Source organism: Protopterus annectens, chromosome 9.part0 (genome assembly GCF_019279795.1).
Source record: "Protopterus annectens isolate FY-2018-M chromosome 9.part0, PAN1.0, whole genome shotgun sequence".
Taxonomy (NCBI): Eukaryota; Metazoa; Chordata; order Ceratodontiformes; family Protopteridae; genus Protopterus; species Protopterus annectens.
The window spans coordinates 1,280,125,915-1,280,133,761 of NC_056743.1; the positions used below are offsets into that span (position 1 = coordinate 1,280,125,915).

At 47.1% G+C, this 7,847-nt stretch overlaps 1 pseudogene; it reads left to right on the forward strand.

The window, feature by feature from the left end:
* Positions 1 to 5,113: 5,113 nt before the first annotated feature.
* LOC122810658 overlaps positions 5,114 to 7,847 on the forward strand; it is a 194,387-nt pseudogene continuing 191,653 nt past the window's right edge.

Below are 7,847 nucleotides of genomic sequence, written 5' to 3' on the forward strand. Positions count from 1 at the left end.
GACCGAGATTCTGGTGCCTTTGATGCCATGACGAAGGTCATGTCTGCTAAGACCACTACCTCCTCGGATCTGTCTTCCCCTCCCCCTAAAGGGCCTTGTTCTACCTCTTCCCCGCAGGTCCCCACCAAGCGTCGAGATCCAGGGCCTCAGGTATCCCCATTGGGTGGCCCCTCCTCTCTAGGGACTTCACCAGACGCTCCCACTGATGAAGTACCTAGGAAGAGATTGTGCAAGAGGAGGCACTTGGATTCCCCACAGGAATCCCTGACATTGGAGGAATCAGAAGGGTCACCACGATCCCCCTCAGAGGATGTCTCATTTGCAGACATTTTGGAAATCTTAAGACAGAGGGGGGATTGGCAGTCCCTTACCCCTACTGAGGATGAGTCGGTCCTCCTGAAGGCCTTCGGATCTCAACCGTCCACCTCCTGGGTTACTCCGCCCTTCGATGAACTGATGGAGCTGGTTGCTTGAAGGGAGTGGGAGTCCCCTGACTCAGTGGAACCGGTCCCTCGGAGGCCCAACAAGTTTATTATTTCCCCTTTTGACAAGGTCTTTCTTGCAAAGGGGGTCCCGGTTGATGCCATGGTGGTGGCGGCGGCCACCAAGAAAGAGATATTGGAAACCTCTTCTGCTGTCCATCCTCCTAATAGAGATTCTAGGACGATGGACAGATATGTGAAACGCATATTTAGTTCTCTGGCATTTTCCATGAGATCACTCAACTACCTGACGCACTTTACCCGCCTTCAGCGAGATCTCCTAAAAGAGCTGGGAGATACTCTCCAGGGTAACACAGCTGATGCAGTTTCTGAGAAGGTGACTGCACAACTCAACACCCTTAATTCGATAGTAAACTCATCCATGCGACTCATTTCTTATGCTGTCGATGGATCGAGTTGGGTGGCAGGCTCAGCGATAGCTCTTCGGAGACCGTCCTGGATGCGCCTTTGCGGAAGCCTTTAAATCTTCCTTCGTCAATACCCCATTCGATGGGTCCGCCTTGTTCGGACCCAGAGTTAAGGAGACGCTTACTAGGTGTGACAAGAAGAAAAGACTCTGTCTGCTGTAGGAGTCTGTGTTTTTCCACTCTAACTAGACAGTACCCCAAAGGGCAGCGAAGTGGGAAAATGTGGTTCTGAAAACCCCAAGGAGCTTTCCAAAGCATACCCACTGATACCCCCTCTAGGGGCAGAGGAGGGGGCAAAAATGGAAGACGCCGTCCAAACGGCAGAGGCGGTCTGCAAAACCAGGACAACAGGGCACAGTTCTCTGGTAAGCCCTATCAGCGTTCCTGAAAGGAAGCCCTGCTGTCCTACTCTGGAGGCAGTCGGGGGTTGCTTGGCTTTATACCCAAACACCTGGCTAAACATTACAATGGATTCTTGGGTAAAAAGCATCATTGCCAGAGGTTACTACATTTCCTTTACAAACCCCCCCCCCCATGTATACAAGGATCCCAGATGTTCCACCCAGTCTGAGAAAACTAGCAGCCATAGAAATCCAAAACCTGCTAGACAAGAGTCACCCAGCCAGTCCCGGCGGACCAAATAGGATCCGGAACTTAATCAAGGTTGTTTTTAGTTCCAAAGAAAACAGGGAACTGGAGGCCCATACTAGACCTCAGCAAACTCAACACCTTCGTCAAGAAGGAAAAGTTCCGCATGGTCACGCTGCAATCGATTCTCCCGTTCTTAGCAACAGGCGATTGGATGTGCTCTATAGATCTCAAGGATGCTTACTACCACATCAAAATGGACAGATCATCCAGAGATCACCTGCTTTTCCGGCCGGGGGCCAGTCATTACCAATTCAGAGCCCTGCCCTTTGGTCTCACCACAGCCCCCAGGGTGTTCACCAAATGTATGGCAGTGGTCACGGCTCACCTGAGACGGTTGGGATTCTGGATGTTTCCATATCTGGACGACTGGCTCCTCACCGCCACCTCCAGGCATCAACTAATCCAAGCAAGAGACTACACAATAAACCTTTGTTCCCAGTTGGGCATAACCCTAAACTTCGAAAAATCTGCGTTATCGCCCTCGCAGCATATTACATTTAATAGGGGCAGAACTGGACACGTCAATGCAATCAAGAATCGTAGCTCTAAAAAAATCAATTATCCAGTCTGTTGATCCGGAACAAAGCTCCTGCATCCCAGATACTGCAGCTTTTAGGTACAGTGGCAGCCACACTGATAGCAGTTCCGTTTACCGCATGCACATGCGAATACTCCAGTGGCTACTCATCGTGCAATGGTCTTACCAACAACTTTTCCCGATGTTGTTTTCTGTAAGCTGCTAACAAAATCCAACCCCTCCTACCAATTGCATTAATTCTTTCCCTTTCCATACTGGATTTTGCAAGCATGTTAATACAGACTGAGGTTCTGCATCTTTTAAACAAATATCACAATTTTCACTCTAACCTGTACTACAAGACCACTCAGTGGCCAGTACACCATAGGGAGCAGCATCCCATCCCAGAATTTCAACATTTGCAGCAGCAATATCTTTATTCTTTTTCTTAAACATTTTGGATCCTGTCGATTATGCCAAGAAAATTTATTGTCTAATGAGTTTAATTTTAACAAGATCCGAAATGATCAAGACAAAGAAATCAGGCAGTAGTCACTTTATTACAGTAAAATTAGACAACACATGTAAAACAACACAGTTATAACTTAAATAAAACATTTCATCATAGTATATCAAGAAATAACAGAATTAATACATCACTGATAAAGTTAAAAGCTTCATCCTTGCCAAGACTTCGACTAGGAAATTTCCTTTCAGCCAGCTAGGAGCCTCTATCAGGAGAGCTCCTGGGCAGTGCGTCCACTCCACAAGTAAGACTTCAGTCTGACTGAGCAGAAAGTTCCATCTTTTAAAGGCTATGTGTGTTGACACACACAGGAGTAGCAAAGATTATGTTGAAAGAAAACACAGGAGTTGGCCAGATGCCCAGGAATGCTCCAAGTAAGCCTGCTGGTTCCTGTGGTTACCTGAAAACATCAAGGAATGTGCAAAAGAAGTTATCTGCTAGGTCTCATGGTCACAACGCTTGTGCAAAAACAAGAAGAAATGTGAAAAACAAGTCAATTCAGAAATGAAGGAATGTGAAAAACAAGTCTTAAAATAACCTTATTCCCATAGTTAGAAAAAAAACAGGAAAATACAGCATAAAGAATATAACCCTTTACTATGTCAGCTTTACCATACCAAGTCAGCAGTCAATTCACTTAGATGTCACTTAATGTATACCTTTCATATCACATTTGTATCACACCCATTCTCACTTTATCTGGCCCTATCCCCTTCTCCTTTGCTGTATTCATTATACGCTTTTGTGTCATTTGAATATTATTTCTGCTTTAGTGTTGGTAAATTCCTTGCTACTTTTATTCAAGTATAATTTTTATCCCTGTCTTAACTCCAATGTCCCAGAGATCTTGATATCCTCCATCAAATTTGAGATGGACAGAGGGACTTTCTAACAAGTCTACCAATGGGAAACAAGAAAGTTTTGAAGTTTCTGTACACCCTCTTAGTAAGCTGTTTCAGTTGTCTTCTGTTGCACAGTTCCTTAACAGTGCAGTCAGTAATGCAAAACTGATATTAACTCAAAAACAGCAGGAAAGTAGGTAGAACAACTTTTTTATTATATGTTCCCATTTCAGTTCATCTTTTCTAGAAAAGAGTCCACTGCTATCATTCATGAGGGTGTACTTCACAATGTAGAAAGCCGACAATATTGAAGCTGATATTGTCGGCACCACAACATTGAAGGCGCAGAACATCGTACAGGTAAATGGAAATCTCCGTAGGGGGAGATTTCCGTTTACCTCAATGTAGTGCAGTCTCGGAGTTGGAATATTTAAGTAGGGGGGTGTGGGGGGTGCAGCCCCCCACATGGGAGGTGCAGGGGGTTTGCCCCCCTGCCTACGCTAGTTAGTTTTTATTTATTTATTTTAAACGTTATTTGATGTTTTACTACATCGATCACTAGAGATTGAGCTTTGGCACAGGTGAGCTCAGCTCCCACATCGGCCTCGGAGCCATTGCCCTCTGTGCGGGAGAGGTCTCTCGACTCTTATGAGACAGGGACCCTCTCCTGCCGGGAGCATGGTGCCTTCGAGGTGATGAGTGTGCTGTCCTCTCAGACAGCTCCTCCCTTGGCTTCAGCTACTCCGTCCCCTACGGAGCCACTGTCTTCCCTCTCATCACCCCTCCATTCCAAGTGCAGGAAACCGGTGCCCCAGGACGTCTCATTGGGCAACCCCCCCCCTTCTGAAACCTCCCCAGAGCATTCCCCTGAGGAGGTCCCTCGGAAAAGGACATGCAAGAGGAAGCATGTGGACTCCCCTGAGTCTCTGACATCGGACATGGACTTGGAGGACTCAGAAGGGTCCCCACGGTCCCCCTCTGAGGATGTCTCATTCTTGGACATCCTGGAAATCCTCAAGTAGAGCGGTGGCTGGAAGTCCCTTTCCCCTTCTGAGGAGGAGTCCGTGTACCTGGACGCATTTGGTTCCCGACCCTCCACCTCTTTGGTGTCTCCACCCTTTGACCCGCTGCTAGGGGTAGTAAGTTGAAAGGTGTGGAGATCTCTGGAATTGATGGAACCAGTTCCACGGAGGCTCACTAAGTTCATAATGGCACCAGATGACAAAACCTTCGTAACCAAGGGTGTGCCAGTTGATTTATATGGTGGTGGTGGCAGCCACTAAGAAGGAATTAGCAGAGACTTCTACATCTGTCCATTTGCCAAACAGAGTCCCGTATGATGGACAAATATGGGAAGCGTGTCTTTTCTTCAGCGACCTTTAGTTTCAGGTCACTGAATTATCTATCCCATTTCACCTGTCATCAGAAGGATCTCCTGTAAGAGCTAGCTACCCTACAGGATCCTACAGCTGCGGGAGCTTCAGATAAGGCTGCTTCTCAGCTTGCGACCTTATCTTCGGTAATTAACTCCTCTATGCGGCTTATCTCCTTTGCAGCCAATGAAGTGAGCAGGGCTGCAGGCACAGGAGTCTCTTACAGAGACATTAATGGATGTGTGTGTCAGTTTGCGGAGCCTTTCAAGTCCTTCTTTATCAACGCCCCGTTTGATGGCTCGTCGTCGTTCAGGCCTAAGGTAAAAGAGACTCTAACTAGGTGCGAGCAGGATGGCAAGACTCTCTGTGCAGTGGGAGTATGTTTTTCTGCACCTTTTAGACCTTACCCTAAAGGTCAAAAAAGCAGAAAAATGTGGTTCCGGAAATCCCAGGGAACTTTGCCTGATGCACGTAGTGAATTTTCTCCCTGGGGCAGAGGGGGGAATAATAATGGGAGACGCCACCATCACAGCAGAGGTGGTCTGCATAGTCAGAGCAACAGATGCATTCTTTGGGAGGCCCTTCCAACGCGTCTGAAAGGGGGCCCGCCTGTCCACCTCTGGAGGCAGTCGGAAGAAGATTCTCACTGTACCCAGAAGCCTGGCAAAATATCACAGAAGAGACATAGGTACAGTCGATAATATCCAGGGGCTACAGTATTCCTTTCTCCACGCCACCTCTTCCCCAAAAACAAAAAATCCATCCCAGATGTTCCACCCAATCTAAGGGAACAAGCAACTCTAGAAGTTCAAAAGTTGCTAAGAAAGAGTAATCCAGGAAGTCCCCGCAGACCAAATCGGATCCGGAACTTACTCAAGGTTCTTTTTAGTATCAAAGAAAACAGGGGACTGGAGGCCCATTTTGGACCTCAGCAGACTCAACAAGTCCATCAAAGACAATGTTCCAGATGGTGACACTTCAGTCCATACTTCCCTTTCTGGGAAAGGAAAATTGGATGTGCTGAATCGATCTCCAGGATGTGTACTACCATATCAAGATGGACAGACAGTCCAGGAGATTTCTACACTTCTGGCTGGGAGCCAGTCATTGCCAGTCCAGAGCTCTGCTCTTTGGCCTCACCACAGCCCCCAGGGTGTACCAAATGCATGGCAATAGTCGCGGCTCATCCGAGGAGTCTAGGATTCTGGGTGTTTCCATATCTAGATGACTGGTTCCTTACTACCACCACTGAGCATCGACTGAGACAAGGGACACCACAGTACTCTTCTACTCTCAGCTAAGCATCACTATAAACTACGTAAAGTCTGCCTTGTTGCCCTGTCAATATATTACATTTATAGGAGCAGATCTCGATACCAAAGACATGACAGCAAAATTGCCTCAGGAAAGGGTGCTGACCATTCGACACCAAGTTGCAATTCTAATTGGGAGGAAATAGACTCGAGCAAGATTTGTTCTGAAAGTCCTGGGCTCAATGGCGGCAGCAGTAACACTAGTTCTCTTGGCACCTTTCCACATTTCCACATGAGGTTATTGCAGTGGCTCCTGTTTACTCAGTGGTCCATGCAAGATCTACCCATGGTCCAAGAAATTCTCATCATGGAGACCTGCAAGAAGGACTTAAAATGGTGGCTTCAGTCCACCCAGCTGACGATAGGCAGACCGTTCGTCCTCCCCCAATCGGTGGCCACAGTGATCACAGATGCTTCCCAGATGGGGGGACATTATCTGGGACAGACTGTTCACAGAACTTGGCAACAACACGAGTTACATTTGCACATAAATGTCCTCGAGATGAGACCGGTGCTCCTGGCATTGCAAGCACTTCACAGCTGTCTCCCCACGGGGATGAATGCAGCTCCGACAGACAAGTCAGTGGTATGGTACATCAGGAAGCAAGGTGGAACCAGATCCTTCCCCTTACGTCGAGAGGCCATAAGAGTATGGCAGTGGGCGATGTCCTCCCAAGGCTTTCTGATTGTGGTGCACATTCTGGGCAAATCCAATGTGGTAGCGGACAAGCTAAGCAGGGCTGTACTTATGCCTCATGAGTGGTCCCTGAAACAAGACATTGAGAACCAGGTTTTTTACAAGTGGGGCCAGCCTTGCTACAGTCTTTTTTCCACATCCATCGATGCCAAATGCAGCAACTATTTTGCCCTTGTCCTCCCACTGGGGCAATCACCCAGGGATGCAATTGTTCACGATTGGCCCCCGGGACTTCTGTATGACTTTCCCATGTTCCCTCTGATTCCCAAGGTTCTTCAGAAAGCAAAATCGGTGGGTTGCAAGCTGATACTCATTACTCCCTACTGGCCTTGTCAAATCTGGTTCCCGTTTCTATGGCCCCATCTTCTGGAGTAGTCTTGGATCCTGGACCCAACTGTGGATCTGCTGATGCATCAGTTGGGCAGACTTCATCCTTCCTTACAGACCCTCAAGCTGGCAGCTTGGTTGTTCCACTTCCCGGCTTAGCCAGGCTTCCTGACATATCCCTGGCAGTACAACATATATTCATTTCCTCTCACAAATCCTCTACGAGGAAACTGTATGTTAGCAAATAGAAACGGTTCTCTTGTTGGGCTGTCAAAAATAATATTGAACCTTTTACTGCACCCATTTCAAAGATCCTAGAATGTCTCGCTGAAACTATTAACCAAGTAGCAGCAGCAGCAGCAACTATCCAAGTTCAGTTGGCTGCTATTTCCAACTGTTTCCTATTTCTACAGGCTATGCAAAGCCTTTCTGAGGGGTACTATCCTTTTGAGACCCCAATAAGAGAAGCACTTCCTCCTTGGGAGCTAAATTTAGTCCTAGCTGCCTTGATTCTTCCTCTGTTCGAACCGGCTAGTTCTTGTGCTCTAAAATTTTTGACTTGGAAAACTATTTTCTCCTCAGCTAGGAGAGTATCAGAATTGTAAGCCCTTTCCATTCATCCCCCTTATTTAATTTTTCACAAAGATAGGGCTTCTCTCAGGACCAACCCTTCCTTTCTACCAATAGTTTG